At 37.4% G+C, this 19,424-nt stretch overlaps 1 protein-coding gene across 3 annotated transcripts in view; it reads right to left on the bottom strand.

Moving 5' to 3' along the window:
* The window catches only part of LOC136037783 (vacuolar protein sorting-associated protein 52 homolog), a 116,716-nt gene that overhangs the window by 79,634 nt on the left and 17,658 nt on the right, over positions 1-19,424 (bottom strand). The gene's annotated exons all lie outside the window — the stretch shown is intronic.

Genomic DNA, 19,424 nt, shown 5'->3' with positions numbered 1-19,424 from the left:
TAAGAGCTAAAGCCTAACAAATCAATAGGTTCCTATAGTTAAGAGAAAATTTTAGTTTGGAAACTTCAGTATATTATACTGATAAATTGCAGATTGTAATTATTGAGTGTACAACAGTCTTTGCATGCAAAGAGCCATGAGATTCTAACGTTTGTGGTGTTCAGGGGGAAAGGCATCCTCTTTGATAAGGGGATTTCTCGGTCAATCACAAGCCAAAATGTTCGAGTGCGGGGGGGAGGAGGAGGGAGGAATAGGCTGCAATTAAAGAATGGAAGGTAATTTTAAGAAAAGTTTTTCTTATATCACCCTTGCTTGCAATATGCTTACCCCATCACAGATGCCTGAAATTGTTTTGACAAAAGGGAAGTGAATAATCTGCCTAATAATAATGACTCTTATAAGCAAATGTGCAAATGTGGTATATAAATGTGCAAGTGTGGTCATAAGCAAATGTGGTAACACAATTTTAGCAGGCTTTTGTAGGTAAATTAGTAGGTAATGGTAATTTGAACATGATTGTGCTTCAAGCAAACTTGAGCAAAAAAGTATTCCTGATAGTAGTGTTAATAAAAATCGTAAGTTTTTCAAGCGACGAAATTGCAAATTCGGTCCAAAGTGTCCTTATAATCATACAACTTTACTTCTAACGTCGACATGAAGCTAAACCAAGAGATTATTACCGACTTCTTCACAATAGACGTGATCAAAAGAACTATCTTTATTGCATTTATGTTGTTTATACATTACTGTCCGGTGTTTAAAGCGAAGTATAATTTTGACGATTTTCGTATAGGTAGCTAGCAGCAAGCGGGGATTGTTCTGGGTGTGATAACCTGCACACCAATGTCTCGTCTACCTTTTTGCCAAAAAATTCAAGTTCCAAACATAAGCCAAAACACAAACTTGGGCAGTCCCAGCTGTTACCAGTCATAGATCACATATTGGAAAGCAAAATTTTTTAGGTAAAATTACAGACCATATAGCTTTGCAGATCTTACTTCACCCAGACCTTCCGCTGACCTTCTCTAACTCATATTCCTCCAAGATACAAATACTCCAAGAATCTTCTCTCCAAAAAGCAGTCCAACCCAGAAATTTACTCATGTCTAGTCAAATCAACTTTGCAGATCACCTTACTTCACCCAAACCCCCTACCTACCTCCTTTAACTCATATTCCTCCAAGACACAAATGCTCCAGTAATCTCCCCCCTCCCAAGAATGTTGTTAGACCCAGAAATTTACTCATGTCCAGTCAAATCAACTTTGCAGATTACCTCACTTTACTTCCACGGACCTCCACTAACTGGAGGTCCTGCTAAAGTAAATCCTACCTCTACTCTCAGACAGTCCCTATCCTACTTCCCCATCTTGCCTTCTCATTTTCTCTTTTTCCCCTATCAAGAGACCTCCCTATTCGACTTCTTCTTATTCTATCTCCATGAAACCTCAGCTCATTCTCATTCTTTTCATTCCTGGTGGCTACCCTGTCAATGTGACTCCGGTTTGAGACTCTTTGGATGTAAAATTGTCTTGTAATAAATCCTAATTCTTCTCACTTCCCATCGACTGGAAACCAGTTTCACTTTCCTCATCACGCGTCGTCTATATTCTTGTCCGTCACCCACCTCTAAGATAAGCCCGTCTCTTACCCTACATCTCCAGGGTATCGTAACATTCAATTAAAACCCTACCCAAGGATTACTCAAACTCAGAGACTGTAAGATTTCCACAATCGTTTTATCCTTGCTAAATTTTTAGTTACTAAAGCTGAAAGTCTTACCTGAATAAAGGTGAAAGACTGAATTGAAAAGCTTACCAAACTCGAGATGCTAACAGAATCAAATTGAAATTATTAAAATGAAATAAAATTATTAATTTAAATTGAATTATAGAAGTACAGTCCCATGACCCAAAGTCCCTTTGTCTGTCAGTATCATTTTATTGAACACACCCCTTTAGATCACCCACTCGGAAAAAAGGCGATATCTTGTTTTTTACAATGAGCAACCTTTACCCTAAGGTTATCCGAATCCCTAGTTTACCCAAGTATGATGAAATCGTCCGGCTATGTATTAGATCGAAATTACTCCCTCACCCCTTTAACACTATTGCGATAGCTGTCTTCCACTACTCACCAAACCAAATTATTGATGCGAAGCGTAAATTCATCTAGCAGTTGCAGACTAGGGCTGATTTCCTTAAGTATAAGCATCCAAACGTTGGTCTTTTTTAGTTGGTGATGCCAACGACCTTAAGATGGATTAAATCTCTCCTCACTTAAGGGAAAGCAAATCATTAAAATATCGACTACTAGGGGAAAAGCCTCTCCTGAGATCATTCTAACCAATATATATATAATTTTTACAGTCCCTCCTCATATTTGCCCATGGGTAGGAGTTATCATCTGTCTCTCCCTTTATCCTCTCTTTAAATTTTAAGCATATTTCTTCAATAAATTGTGACTCTTACCCCCATTTTCAAAATTCTAGCCTTCTTTCTTTTAGCATATGGCTGAATACTTAAGATTGGTCTGAAATTTACAATTTACATAATCTTGATGAAAAAAATTGTTACTTTCCATAAAAAGCTAACTATATCTAATTTGTTTCCTGAAAAAAAAAGACTTAAAAGATGCTCCAGTGATAAACCCTTCATTAATCAACCAGAAGCAACTAGAACCTAGAAGCAAACTAAATGGCAAACTGGATGAAACTAATAAATTACTGAAAAACAACAAAATGAGAAATTCGTAAATTGGCTCGATCCTACAATAAAAAAAGGGTCTGAGAACTGTTTACTAATAAACCATAAAACTGGCATTTTGCAGCTAAAAAGCTGTGTAACAAGAGGCTAGATCAGCTCAACTTCAAACTACCTGAGTCCCCAAACATTGCTGTAAATAATCTTAACAGACTCCTCGTTTCCATCATCAAGAGCCTTCCAGCATTGCCTTATCAATTACCAACAATTGACCTTTCCCCTTCTTTTTCCTCTGTTCCCCCGTCTGAGAAGAAAGCAGAATTGGGAGATTAAGAAAAACAAGTGTTTGTCCTTTGGGTATCCTGTTTCTTCTTATTAGTGCTTTCAGTAACTTCCTTTCAAAACTCTTATCTCTCCTTTCCAACGATATTATTGAGTCCGGACAATTCTGACGACATGAAACAGGGTTTCATAAACCCTTAGAAAAACAAAGATGGAAGGCCTATTTCTGAAATCATTCGGTATATTTCGAACCCAGAAGGCATATTGTGTTTTGGGAAATGGTGAGCAAGGAAGGGGGGTTATTTACCCTCCAATCAATTTCCCCTTTCAATTTCTAAGCTAATGAGTTCTGTTCGAAGTTTCTACAACTACAAAGGGTCATCTCAAAATTTCTATCAGAGACAATTCGAAAAAATAAAAGGAGTATGTGTGTGTGTGTGGGGGGGAGGGTGTATTACCCTCTGATCACCCTGAGTCTTACAAAGGGCACTAGAACTTCTGATAGCCAATCCAATGAGCCCCATCCAAGGTTTCTAAGATCATCATTTAAATATATATATATATATATATATATATATATATATATATATATATATATATATATATATATATATATATATATATATATATATACATATATATATATATATATATATATATATATATATATATATATATATATATACTAGCTGTTGGGGTGGCGCGAAGCCCCGTCGCCCCAAGCCCCGCCGCGCGTAAGTCGTTACGCGCCATATTAGTTACGCGCCATTGTAGTTGTGTCCCTGTGTCCCACCTGTGAATATAGATAGATTTATATATGTGTTTCAAACTACGTAAAAATTGCGAATATACAACATTCTTGGCTTTCCCATTGTCTGTCCATATACAAAGCCGTATGTACTAATAATGACGTCATATGCAAACGCTCTTTTTACAAACAAACAAACATGCATACACACAACTCGTTTTTATATAAATAGATAGATAGATAGATACAATACAAATTAACTGCGTAAAACTTGCGAATATACAACATTCTTCGCTGTCCAATTGTCGCTGCATATAAATAGATTGTCAGGTTTACCGACCCTCGAACATGCAACGTACAATTGTCCATGGGAAAAACAATCAGTATTAAGATCTATACCACATTTTTCTAATGATTGACCTTGAGCTTTGTTAATGGTGATTGCAAATGCTAATCGAATTGGGAATTGCAATCTTTTAAATTGAAAAGGCAGATCCGTTGGAATCATGGGAATGCGAGTAATAAGAACAGCCTCACCCTCAAAAGGCCCTGTCAAGATTGTGGCTTAGGTTTTCCAGTTTTTTTTTTTTTTTACGGCAAGTCGCGTGCCATTGCAAAGCTTTGGTGGGTTGATATTTCTTAAAAGTATTATTGGTACGCCTATTTTTAGTTGCAGCAAGTGTGGTGGAAACCCTGAAAGATCCACGGAATTTAAAAATTCAGATGGATAATTATCAGATTATCATTATCAGATGGATGTCGACTGACTTGTAAAGGACTGCCTGGTCTCGAATCTTGGTCGAAACAATATTGTTGATTTCGTGGACGTCTATATTTTTGGGTGCGAGAATCGCTCTTTCACTTAGCCATTTATTATTTTTATAATTTTTTAAGAATATTCGGAAATACTTTTTCAATCAATTCATTTTTGGACATCTAAATTACAGAAATCAGCAGGTAGTTGTATACGTCCTGAAATTGAGTCTACTGGGAGCTTTCCGTTTCCAATTGCCAGCAATTGATCTGAAAATGTTTGACCAGAGTCATCGTTTTGCAATCGGACACGCATATTTGTAGTTAATTTTAATGTTTTTACGTGTGCCCATAAAATAGAATTTTTCAGGCAAGCATTCATTTCGTCTGCAGGAGTTGATCTAGGTATTATAGGTAATGTTTGCCTGAAATCTCCCGCAAGCAATATTAACGTGCTGCCAAAGGGTTTCGACTTCCCTCGCAAATCTTTCAAGCATTGATCCAGAGCCTCGAGCGATTTTTCGTGTGCCATTGTGCACTCATCCCAAATAATAAGTTTGCATTGCTGCAATACTTACCCATCCCAGATGATTTGGAAATATTGCACATGGGAGTTTCTGTAGAATGCAAATTCAGAGGCAATTTCAAAGCTGAATGAGCAGTTCTTCCACCAGGCAGCAACGTTTCGGCTATTCCGGACGACGCAATTGCCAACGCTATATCATTTTTTGATCGAATTGATGCCAAAATCAGTTTTATCACAAACGTTTTACCAGTACCTCCTGGCGCATCCAAAAAGAAAATTTCTCCAACGTTGTTATCGACACAATGCATTATCGTATCATAAATGCATTCAATTCAGAATTTCTATCACTGATGAAGTACAATCGTAAAAATTTATGATTCTCGCCTGAGAATGGCACGCTTTCTGTTCTTTCTCTCTCTATCAGCCTCAAGCCTGTTTCCTTGCTGTTCTTTTGATTCCTCGGCACGCTTTCTTTTCTGACTTTCTCTATCAACAGCAAGTTTTTTTGGCATAGACTCTTTGAGCATCTTCCTCGGCTGTTGCCATTGTAAGTTCATCAGTCATTTTAAAGTTAAACATTAATAGATTTCTACGTGAACGCATGTCTTAAATATCTTTAATGACGTCACCGTCATAACAAAAATGACTACAACTATGTTCATGACGTCAGTCAACACACAAACATGACGTCACCTGACAGACACATCCACAGACAACTTATTTATATATGTATATATATATACTACCTGTTGGGGTGGCGCTTCGCGACACCCCAACACCTAGTTGGTGGGGGCGCTTCGCGCCCCCCCCAAGCCCCCCCGCGCGCGTAAGTCATTACGCGCCATTGTAGTTGTGTCCCTGTGTCCCACCTGTGAATATATATATATATATATATATATATATATATATATATATATATATATATATATATATATATATATGTTTTAACTACGTAAAACTTGCGAATATACAACATTCTTCGCTGTCCCATTGTCTGTACATATAAATAGATTGTCAGGTTTACCGACTCTTGAACATGCAACATATAATTGTCCATGGGAAAAACAATCCGTATTCAGATCTATACCTCATTATCCTAATGATTGCCCTTGAGCTTTGTTGATGGTGATTGCTAATCAAACATTCCCTGTATCCCCATCGTCATTTATATATCCCCCTGTGCCCTCCGGCGTCCCCGTTGTAGTTGTGTCCCTGTGTCATTTATATTACCTGTGTCCCGGTCGTCATTTGTGTCCCGGTGTCCCAGTCTGTAATTTCTCTTTGAGTGTCCCGGTCGTCATTTATATTCCCTGTGTCCCGGTCGTCATTTGTGTCCCGGTGTCCCGGTCTGTATATACATTCGTTTTTGAATTGGTCTTTTTTTAGTTTTTACCTTTTTTTTAGTTTTTTTTTTAGTTATACCTCATGAGTCTAATGTCCCTTGAGCTTTGTTGGTGGTGATTGCTAATCGCACATTCCCTGTGTCCCCGTCGTCATTTATATATCCCCCCGTGCCCCCCGGCCTCCCCGTTGTAGTTGTGTCCCTGTGTCCCGGTCGTCATTTATATTCCCTGTGTCCCGGTTGTCATTTGTGTCCCGGTGTCCCGGTCTGTATATACATTCGTTTTTGAATTGGTATATGATGTTTTAATAAAAAAATTTAATTTTTTTTCCTTTTTTCTTTTTAGTTTTTTTTTGGTTTTACCTTCTTTTAGTTTTTTTTCTTTTTTCTTTTTAGTTTTTACCTTTTTAGTTTTTTTTATTTTTATTTTTTTTAGTTTTGTATTTCTCCTTTATTTTTCAGTTTTTTTCCTTTATCTATTTAGTTTATTTTTTAGTTTTTGTAGTTTTTTAGCTTTTTTAGTTTTTTGTATTAGTTTTTAGTTTTTTTTGTAGTTTTTATCTTTTTTCAGTTTTTTTTAGTTTTTAGTTTTTTTTTGTAGTTTTTACCTAGTCAAGGTTCGAACCTGGAACCTCTCGGACCTAGAACCTGGAACATAACGCGTTACCAACTCAGCGACTTCGGGCTTGAATACATTCGTTTTTGAATTGGTATATGATGAAATAATTCAGACGTCATATGCGGACAAACAGACAGACAACTTTTTTTTATATATATAGATAGATAGATATTTTTGGCATAGACTCTTTGAGCAGCTTCCTCGGCTGTTGCCATTGTAGGTTCTTCAGTCATTTTACATTTAAACATTTTTCCGTCCACGATCTTCTTACAATTAAAAATTTGTCTTTGAACGATTTTCTTAAATACCTTTAATGACGTCATCGTCATAACAAACATGACGACAACTAACTTCATGACGACATGATGAAATGACGTCACTCGACAGACATAACCCACAGACAACTTATTTATATATATCTTCTTCTATATCTATCTATATATATAAAAATAAGTTGTCTGTCTGTGTGTCTGTCTGTGGATCAGGTGACGTCATGTTTCTGTGTTGACTGACGTCATGAAATTAGTTGTCGTCATTTTTGCTTTGACGGTGACGTCATTCAAGATATTTAAGACATATGTTCACGTAGAAATCTATTAATGTTTAAGTTTACAATGACTGATGAACTTACCATGGCAAAAGCCGATGAAGATGCTCAAAGAGTCTATGCCAAAAAACTTGCTGCTGATAGAGAAAGTCAGAAAAGAAAGCGTGCCGAGGAACTACCAGAGCAACGCGAAAGCAGACTTGCTGCTAAAAGAGAAAGTGAAAAAAGAAGGCGTGCCGAGGAATCAAAAGAACAGCAAGGAAACAGGCTTGAGGCTGATAGAGAAAGAAAGAACAGAAAGCGTGCCGAGGAATCAAAAGAACAGCAAGGAAACAGGCTTGAGGCTGATAGAGAAAGAAAGAACAGAAAGCGTGCCGAGGAACTACCAGAGCAACGCGGAAGCAGACTTGCTGCTAAAAGAAAAAGTGAAAAAAGAAGGCGTGCCGAGGAATTACAAGAACAGCAAGAAATCAGGCTTGCTGCTGATAGAGAAAGTAAGAAAAGAAAGCGTGCCGAGGAATCACAAGAACAGCAAAAAATCAGGCTTGCTGCTGATAGAGAAAGTAAGAAAAGAAAGCGTGCCGAGGAATCAGAGCAACCTGAAAGTTATCGCCTGGCATTCAGGTACAACCCAGTCGATGATTATAGCTTGAGTAGATGTGTTCAAATCGGGACAATATCTAAAATTTGTCCCTATTGCAAGGCCTTGAAATTCAATGGTGAAACAATGGGAATGTGTTGCGCCTCAGGAAAAGTTAAACTTCCTCTATTGGCTGCACCACCAGAGCCATTGAAGACTTTCCTTACTGGAACTACGTCAGAATCTAAGCGTTTTTTGTCAAAAATCAGAAAATACAACTCAGAATGCACGTTGCGAAATTTCTCCCAACGTTGAAAGGACAATCATTTCCCAATTGCAACATCTTTTCCACGAAAATATTAATTTAGTGCGTCTGTTCAAAACAGCCATCGATTTGATGCCTACTGATACGCATAAAATTGTTATTTCCGCTGACAAAACGCCTCCTGGCCAACATGTGCGTTGATACAATGCTCCAACTATCGACGAAATGGCAATCGTTATGGTCGGTGACCAGTTTTTACCTCGAGATATTATTCTTCATAAGCGAAACGCTCAGTTGTTAAGAATTGCTGAAACTCATCGATGCTACGATGCCCTACAATATCCTATCATTTTTTGGAATGGAGCCGACGGCTATCACTTTAATATTAAATTGATGAATCCAGCCACTATCAAAGAAATGAATAATAAATGCAGTGCAATGCATTATTATTCCTATAGACTAATGATTCGGCAGGATGAAGAAAATTATATTTTAAAATGCCGTGAATTGTTTCACCAATTCGTCGTTGATATGTATGCTAAAATTGAATCAGAACGTTTGCTATATATCCGCCTGAATCAGACCAAGCTCCGCTCTGAACAATACATTCATTTGCGAGATGCAGTTATAAATGACGGTAATACCACAAACGTTGGAAGATTAACAATTTTACCTTCGTCATATGCTGGCAGTCCCCGTCATATGCATGAATATGCTCAAGATGCTATTGCGTATGTTCGTCTCTATGGTCGTCCAGATTTATTTATTACATTTACATGTAATCAATCTTGGGACGAATCACTGATAAACTACATTGTAAAACTTGAAGTGTTTGGGTCAGTGCGATGCTGGATGTACTCAGTGGAATGGCAAAAACGAGGTTTTACAAGTCAGTCGACACAGTTTTGGAACCAAATGAAGCGGTTAATTATCCATCTGAATTTTTAAATTCCATAGATCTTTCAGGGTTTCCACCACACGTGCTACAACTAAAAATAGGCGTACCAATAATACTTTTAAGAAATATAAACCCACCAAAGCTTTGCAATGGCACTCGACTTGCCGTAAAAAAAAACAATGGAAAACCTAATAGAGGCCACAATCTTGACAGGGCCTTTTGAGGGTGAGGCTGTTCTTATTCCTCGCATTCCCATGATTCCAACGGATCTGCCTTTTCAATTTAAAAGATTGCAATTCCCAATTCGATTAGCATTTGCTATCACCATTAACAAAGCTCAAGGTCAATCATTAGAAAAATGTGGTATAGATCTTAATACTGATTGTTTTTCCCATGGACAATTGTACGTTGCATGTTCGAGGGTCGGTAAACCTGACAATCTATTTATATGCAGCGACAATTGGACAGCGAAGAATGTTGTATATTCGCAAGTTTTACGCAGTTAATTTGTATTTTGGAACCAAATGAAGCGGTTAATTATCCATCTGAATTTTTAAATTCCATAGATCCTTCAGGGTTTCCACCACACGTGCTACAACTAAAAATAGGCGTAACAATAATACTTTTAAGAAATATCAACCCACCAAAGCTTTGCAATGGCACGCGACTTGCCGTAAAAAAAAACAATGGAAAACCTAATAGAGGCCACAATCTTGACAGGGCCTTATGAGGGTGAGGCTGTTCTTATTCCTCGCATTCCCATGATTCCAACGGATGTGCTTTTTCAATTTAAAAGATTGCAATTCCCAATTCGATTAGCATTTGCAACCACCATCAACAAAGCTCAAGGGCAATCACTAGAAAAATGCGGTATAGATCTTAATACAGATTGCTTTACCAATGTACAATTGTATGTTGCATCTTTGAGGGTCGGTAAACCTGACAATCTATTTATACGCACAGACAATGGGACAGCGAAGACTGTTGTATATTCACAAGTTTTACGTAGTTAATTTGTATTGTATCTATCTATCTATCTATCTATATAAAAACGAGTTGTGTGTATGCATGTTTGTTTGTTTGTAAAAAGAGCGTTTGCATATGACGTCATTATTAGTACATACGGCTTTGTATATGGACAGACAATGGGAAAGCCAAGAATGTTGTATATTCGCAATTTTTACGTAGTTTGAAACACATATATAAATCTATCTATATTCACAGGTGGGACACAGGGACACAACTACAATGGCGCGTAACCAATATGGCGCGTAACGACTTACGCACGCGGGGGGGGCTTGGGGTGGCGCGAAGCGCCACCCCAACAGCTAGTATATATATATATATATATATATATATATATATATATATATATATATATATATATATATATATATATATATATATATATACTAGCTGTTGGGGTGGCGCTTCGCGCCACCCCAACACCTAGTTGGTGGGGCCCTTCGCGCCCCCCCAAGCCCCCCCGCGCGCGTAAGTCGTTACGCACCATATTAGTTACGCGCCATTGTAGTTGTGTCCCTGTGTCCCACCTGTGAATATAGATAGATTTATATATGTGTTTCAAACTACGTAAAAATTGCGAATATACAACATTTTTGGCTTTCCCACTACTGGGAGCTTTCCGTTTCCAATTGCCAGCAATTGATCTGAAAATGTTTGACCAGAGTCATCGTTTTGCAATCGGACACGCATATTTGTAGTTAATTTTAATATTTTTACGTGTGCCCATAAATTAGAATAATTCAGGCAAGCATTCATTTCGTCTGCAGGAGTTAAACTACGTAAAAATTGCGAATCTACAACATTCTTGGCTTTCCCATTGTCTGTGCATATACAAAGCCGTATGTACTAATAATGACGTCATATGCAAACGCTCTTTTTACAAACAAACAAACATGCATACACACAACTCGTTTTTATATAGATAGATAGATAGATAGATACAATACAAATTAACTGCGTAAAACTTGCGAATCTACAACATTCTTCGCTGTCCAATTGTCGCTGCATATAAATAGATTGTCAGGTTTACCGACCCTCGAACATGCAACGTACAATTGTCGATGGGAAAAACAATCAGTATTAAGATCTATACCACATTTTTCTAATGATTGACCTTGAGCTTTGTTAATGGTGATTGCAAATGCTAATCGAATTGGGAATTGCAATCTTTTAAATTGAAAAGGCAGATCCGTTGGAATCATGGGAATGCGAGGAATAAGAACAGCCTCACCCTCAAAAGGCCCTGTCAAGATTGTGGCCTCTACTAGGTTTTCCATTGTTTTTTTTACGGCAAGTCGCGTGCCATTGCAAAGCTTTGGTGGGTTGATATTTCTTAAAAGTATTATTGGTACGCCTATTTTTAGTTGTAGCACGTGTGGTGGAAACCCTGAAAGATCTATGGAATTTAAAAATTCAGATGGATAATTAACCGCTTCATTTGGTTCCAAAATTGTGTCGACTGACTTGTAAAGGACTGCCTGGTCTCGAATCTTGGTCAAAACAATATTGTTGATTTCGTGGACGTCTATATTTTTGGGTGCGAGAATCGCTCTTTCACTTAGCCATTTATTATTTTTATAATTTTTTAGAATATTCGGAAATACTTTTTCAATCAATTCATTTTTGGACGTCACTAAATTACAGAAATCAGCAGGTAGTTGTATACGTCCTGAAATTGAGTCTATCGTATCATAAATGTCTTTTTGTTCCAACGTTAACTTGGAAATGTTATTTTGTACATACGACAATAGATCACTCGTACTGTAACTTTGTTCACGATCCAATTCTACACATGTCGAAACAGCAGCGAATACTGTTAGGTGAAGGCATTCCCAAATCCTGAAGAGGTTTGTTTGCCATACGTATGCACAAATCTTCTATAATAACTAAAGTGTAGTTATAAATTTCTGATGTAAAATCAAAAGTCATATCTGACGTCTCTAACTGTTTTCGATGGAGTATATCTTCGGACATTTTTGACTTATATTTTTCCCATAACTCTGTAGGAGCTGATGGAGAGCAAATTGTTAAAATGATGCCAAACAATGCACGAATTTGACTTGGGGTTGACGTTTCGCACGCGTCATTGATGCAGTTATCCCAGTGTTGGTCATTCTCCAATAAATTCAGAGCTTGGCATGCACTACGGTAAGTGTCATGTATAGTACCGTTTACAGTTCTCAAATACTCAAAGGATGTCGGACCGGGTACATTCACCAAAAGCAAGCGTAGAAAGAAGCATTCATGTTGATTGGGGTGAACGGTGTAGAGTTTTCCTATCGTGGTATCTTTGAAGATGGTAGGTTGGCCGTCGACTGACTTACCCTGTTTTCGACGTTCAAATACTTTATTTTTAGTATTCCACGTGTAATACGAAGGCACTTCAGTATACAGCAGTTTTTTTGCAAAAGAATCATTTTTGCAAAGCGAAATAAAAGCTGTTAATTTTGTATCCGGTGGATTTAGGGCTCTTTGTTGCACGTTGGTTTCCGAGAAATAAACACGTTGACCATTCTGTGAATGTACCGCTAAGTGAACAACAGCTGGACTACGTTCATGTATCGGAAATGAAAGAATTCGCCAAACAGCTTCATTACTGCTTATGTATCTTCCAGCCTGATATTTCCAGCTTTGATTTCGGGCTGCAAGCCAAAAACTGCCATGTCACTGCCTTTGTTGACGTATTTACATATGTATTTGATTGCCTTTACGGAGTTACAGTATTCAACGTTTATGTGTGCATTAAATGTTTTTGATAATAATGGAGAATATGGAACAACCCACTGGTTATCTACTTCGATGATGATACCGTTGCCATTGTAGGTTCTTCAGTCATTTTACAATTAGAAATTTCTCTTTCAACGGCCTTCTTACAATTAAAAATTTGTCTTTGAACGATATTCTTAAATACCTGTGTCCTGGTCGTCATTTATATTCCCTGTGTCCCGGTCGTCATTTGTGTCCCGGTATCCCAATCTGTAATTTCTCTTTGAGTGTCCCGGTCGTTATTTATATTCCCTCTGTCCCGGTTGTCATTTGTGTCCCGGTCTGTAATTTCTCTTTGAGTGTTATTTCTTTTTAGTATTTTTTAGTTTTTTACATTTGTTCTTTTTTCAGTTTTCTTTTTCTTCTTTATTTTTCAGCTTCATTATGAAATACATATCGCCGAACCTTTGTTTTTTTTAACTAAAATCTGGTAGGCATTGATGACCTTATCCAAGTCAAAATCCCAAACCCAATCATCATCGCTATCATTTTCAGTTTTGATATGTTTTGACTCTCGCTGTCCAGGTGGATCTTCATCTAACTGCGCGGTTTTGCGTTCTTTAGCCTCAAGCCTGTTTCCTTGCTGTTCTTTTGATTCCTCGGCACGCTTTCTTTTCTGACTTTCTCTATCAGCAGCAAGTTTTTTGGCACAGACTCTTTGAGCATCTTCATCGGCTTTTGCCATTGTAAGTTCATCAGTCATTTTAAACTTAAACATTAATAGATTTCTATGTGAACATATATGTCTTAAATATCTTTAATGACGTCACCGTCATAGCAAAAATGACGACAACTAACTTCATGACGTCAGTCGACACAGAAACATGACGTCACCTGACAGACAGACACACAGACAGACAACTTATTTATATATATATATACTAGCTGTTGGGGTGGCGCTTCGCGCCACCCCAACACCTAGTTGGTGGGGCGCTTCGCGCCCCCCCAAGCCCCCCCGCGCGCGTAAGTCGTTACGCGCCATAGTAGTTACGCGCCATTGTAGTTGTGTCCCTGTTTTCCACCTGTGAATAGAGATACATATAAATATATGTTTTTAACTACGTAAAACATGCGAATATACAACATTCTTCGCTGTCCCATTGTCTGTGCATATAAATAGATTGTCAGGTTTACTGACTCTTGAACATGCAACATATAATTGTCCATGGGAAAAACAATCCGTATTCAGATCTATACCTCATTATTCTAATGATGTGTCCCTGTGTCCCGGTCGTCATTTATATTCCCTGTGTCCCGGTCGTCATTTGTGTCCCGGTGTCCCAGTTTGTAATTTCTCTTTGAGTGTCCCGGTCGTCATTTATATTCCCTGTGTCCCGGTGTCCCGGTCGTCATTTGTGTCCCGGTCTGTAATTTCTATTCGAACAATCCCTGTGTCCCGGTCGTCATTTATATTCCCTGTGTCCCGGTCGTCATTTGTGTCCCGGTGTCCCAGTTTGTAATTTCTCTTTGAGTGTCCTGGTCATCATTTATATTCCCTGTGTCCCGGTGTCCCGGTCGTCATTTGTGTCCCGGTGTCCCGGTCTGTAATTTCTATTCAAACAATCCCTGTGTCCCGGTCGTCATTTATATATCCCGCCTGTGCCCCCGGAGTCCCCGTTGTAGTTGTGTCCCTGTGTCTCGGTCGTCATTTATATTCCCTGTGTCCCGGTCGTGATTTGTGTCCGGGTGTCCCAGTCTGTAATTTCTCTTTGAGGTTCCCGGTCGTCACTTATATTCCCTCTGTCTCGGTCGTCATTTGTGTCCCGGTCTGTAATTTCTCTTTGAGTGTTTTTTCTTTTTATTTTTTTTTTAGTTTTTTACCTTTTTTCTTTTTTCAGTTTTCTTTTTCTTCTTTATTTTTCAGCGTCACTATGAAGTACATATCGACGAACCTTTGTTTTTTTTAACTTAAATCTGGTAGGCATTGATGACCTTATCCAAGTCAAAATCCCAAACCCAATCATCATCGCTATCATTTTCAGTTTTGATATGTTTTGACTCTCGCTGTCCAGGTGGATTTTCATCTAACTGCGCGGTTTTACGTTCTTTAGCCGCAAGCCTGTTTTCTTGCTGTTCTTGTGATTCCTCGGAACGCTTTCTTTTCTTACTTTCTCTATCAGCAGCAAGTTTTTTGGCATAAACTCTTTGAGCAGCTTCCTCGGCTGTTGCCATTGTAGGTTCTTCAGTCATTTTACAATTAAACATTTTTCCGTGAACAAATGTCTTAAATACCGTTAATGACGTCACCGTCAAAGCAAAAATGACGACAACTAATTTCATGACGTCAGTCAACACAGAAACATGACGTCACCTGATCCACAGACAGACACACAGACAGACAACTTATTTTTATATATATAGATATATATATATATATATATATATATATATATATATATATATATATATATATATATATATATATATATATATATATATATATGTATATATATATATATATATACCCCAGGGCATAACTTAAAACCCTTTCCCTGGTGGCCCTGGGGAGGGGTGTTATCCTCAAAGACATAATTTCTGGGCCTTTCATTTACGTTGAAAAAAATAGCTATCTTAAAATTTTATTGGATGTGTTTGGGAAAATGGTGGGCTTGGGAGGGGGTTGGTTACCCTCCAATTACTTTTGACTAGTAAAAAGGACACTAATCCTTTCAATTTCCAGTCAAATGAGCCTTTTTTGAAGTTTCTACAACAACAAATGGTAATCTAAAAAAATTTCATCAAATACATTTTGGAATAATGATGTTTGAGTATGGGGAGGGGGGGTATTCACCTCCCGATCACTCTGAATCTCAAAAAGGGCACTAAAACTTCCGATTTGCAATCCAATAAGTCCCCTCTAAAGTTTATAGAATCATCCTTTCTACACATAAACCTTATATTCCCCCAGGGCGTAACTTACAAACCTCGCCCTTTGGGCTGTAGGAGGGGGCGTCATCCTCAAATACATTATTTCCGGACTTTTCTACTACGTTGAACAAAATGGCTATCTCAAAAGTTTAATTGGATGTGTTTGAGGAAACGCAGGGCGTGTTAGGGGGTTAGTTGCACCTCCAATCACTTTCGACACTAGCCCTTTCAATTTAAGAATTAACGACGCTTCTTGACTACTAAGGTCCCTGAGTCGGCCCTGCAGTGCATTCCTGCTGCGTGATTCGATCTCTGGGTCCCGTATTACCAAGCTAAGGTCAAATCCACTGCGCCACCACAGGACAGCCCTTTCAATTTCCAATCGAATAAGCCCTTTTTGAAGTTTCTGCGAAAACTCCTTCGATACAAAGTGCCCAGGTCTAAACAAAAAAAAAACACAAATAAAAAATAAACAAATAATACATTGTACCCACATTGCTCTTTACTTAGGCAGTGCTAATGAGCTACCTATGATATGAAGCTGAAATTCTCCGAGGAGTATCAGGGGGGAAGATAAACAGAATCACAACACGCCATCTCTATTCAGGTTGTCAAAAGGGCATATCAGCAATATCTTTAGGAGCAGCTTTGTCCGTGAAGTTGAAACTTATGAGGCTTCTCATGGGGGATGTTGAACTGACCAAAAGACATAATGACCAAAAGATTTGCATCATAATGCTACTTCTTCTGCTTCTACTACAAATGCTACTATGGCTAAGGGTGTTAAAGCAACAATTTTGGTGAATATTGAAAATGTATCAAACTAAATCGAAACGCACTATGCCTACACAGGCTGTCAAGAGAATATATCAGCAATACTTCAGGAATGAATAATGACATTAAATTGAAACTTTCATTGTGGGTTGAAGAAAACCATAGGTACTATTCGCATACTGCTACTAATACTACTACTACTACTACAGCTATTGCTACTACACAAGCTAAGGATGTTAAGGTGAATCTTTCAAGAATTATTTAGGCGAATGTTGAACTGAATCTTAACAAACTATGATCATGTGGAATGTCAAATGGGTGACAAAGCAATATCTCAAGAATTGCTTACTAGTGGCGGATTTCAAACTAGCCAGAAGACACTACATGTATACTTTTAAAACCACTTCAATGGTTACTGTAACAGATGACACTAAGAGCATTAAGTTGAAACTTTTAGGGATCATTTAGGGGGAGTTTCAATTAAACAAAATAACTACATACATGTAGCTATTTAAAAGGGTATATAAGCAATATAGGGCATATAAGGATCCTTTGACTGAGAGGGCGAAGGTTCGAATCCTAGTGTACCCAATTATTTAGTCTGGGATGGGGGCCAGAGGCGTGACTCTGTAAGCTCAGCCGGAGTCGACCCAGCTCTAAATGGGTACCTGGAGAAACCTGGGGAAGGTAAACAGGAAGGGTGTGCAAAAGCACAGGATGGTTGGCCTCCAGCCCCCCACTGCACTTCCTGACTGAAGGGCCAAGAAACGGAGGTCAGCACCACCAGTAGGGACTGTAAAGTCTAATGCTGTATTCTTTACCTTTTTTTTCACCTTTACTGCTCTATCAAAGATAGTTATATCATTGAAGCTTTTAAAGCAGCTGATTCGATTGGAAAAAAAAATTCTAGTGCCCTTTTTAAGAGTCAAAAAAGATTTGAGGGCAATTGCCCCCTCTTCAGCCCATAATTTTTCAATATTTCCAATCAAAATTTAAAAGAGCCATTTTGTTCAGTATAGCTGAACAGTCCATTATTCATATCTATATGGGTATTGAGTTGATCATCACCCCAAGAGTTATGCAATTTGCCCATTCTGCTTAAAAACTAAAGCTTGCTTTAAAATCACACCAGAATGCACTGTGTGTATGTTGGTTGCCAATAAGACATCTCAGCAATATCCCAAGAATAACTGAGGGTATTAAGTTGAAATTTTTGTGACAGCTTCTTTTACTGCTTCTGGTCTTACAATTTAACTTAATCAAAAGAGTCTAATTGTATTCAGGTTGTCAAAGAACATACAAAGAATTTTTGAGAATGGCATTAAGTTTTATTTTTCAGTCCAGCCTAAAGAGATATAAAACTAAATAAAACCATATTATTTGTGTCAAGATTTTCAAAAGGGTTTGTGTTGTTAAAAATTGTTGAAGAAGTTTCGCTAACATACAAATAGCAAGCCATACTATAATTTTTTATAGATAAAAACTAAAAAAAATATAAAACATTTGCTGGGGCTTCCTGCCCCCTTTCTTTCTTTTTTTTAGACAAATGACCTGTTTTGCTTTTCATTATTAAATTTGCTTAGATTTTCCCATAAAGTAATTTTCAATTACAAGTCAAAGTTATATTGCTAAGCTGGTGGTTTTGCAATAAGAAAACTTTTTGTCTAAAATGTATTTCTGTCTTCCTGGACTTGACTGATGATAGTTAATGGTATTCAAAAAGTATTTGTTTTTTAAGCTCTTATTTATAGGATCAGTCAGGGTCAATTTAAGGTCCACCCCTGTACCAAGTTCTTTGTATTGAAATAGGAATTTTGTTTTTAGACCGTTTTCAGACCTTGTATAGTTTGTTCCTAGACTGCAAAGTCTTTTTTATAGAGTCTATAGAAACATGTTTTGACGGAGTGACCACCATCAAAGATGGAGTTATTTTCTATAACCATTTAACATTACTTTCCCTGAAACTTTTCAAAACCTTTTCCAAAAAGTTTTGAGAACAAAAAGCTAGAAGAGAACAGTTTGGAAGTTTTGAACAACTTAAGCATAATGCTAGGTGCAAAGAAAATGAACAAAGACAGTGTAAGCTTTGTGTAAGAATACTGTAAGCTTGATTTTGAATTCTGCATGTCTGAGCTACAGTGTAATTTATGGAGTTGAGGATAAAAGAAGCAAAAGCATTCTAGAAAGAGAATCTGTTTTTGCTGAAAAATGCATGTTTCCTCTGATATTTGATCTATATAAACTATACTTCATGGTTCATATGAATTATGCATTGTGCAAAAAATCTTTTTCTTGCCTTTGATGGTTGAAGACATACTGCCACAACACCACAGGGGAAGAAAGATTATCTTCACTTGCACTGTTGGCAATTGAAAGGTCAGTTTATACTTAAGGTAAGTATAAACTGACCTTGATAAAATGATAAAAAAATTTTATCACTAAAAATTTTTACCACTAAGATTTTTTGTAACAATAATACAGAGCCAAAACATTGATTTTTTTATTCCAGGTATGTATTGAATGTTTATTTTATATGTATATTCTACTAATTTTCACACATCATAAGATTCATGTTACAATATAATACTAAACTTGGAATTATATGTAATAAAACTTGGAATTTAAAAATTTTAAAAACTTGGAATGTAATAAAACTTGGAATATCCTGTATTTTGGTTTTTGCTTTATATGACTGCTTATTTCAATGCTATCTATTAATAAAAAGCAGT

The sequence above is a fragment of the Artemia franciscana genome, chromosome 17 (assembly GCF_032884065.1).
Source record: "Artemia franciscana chromosome 17, ASM3288406v1, whole genome shotgun sequence".
Taxonomy (NCBI): domain Eukaryota; kingdom Metazoa; phylum Arthropoda; class Branchiopoda; order Anostraca; family Artemiidae; genus Artemia; species Artemia franciscana.
Note: the sequence above shows the minus strand (reverse complement) of the source record. Positions and strands in the feature narration are given on the sequence as shown.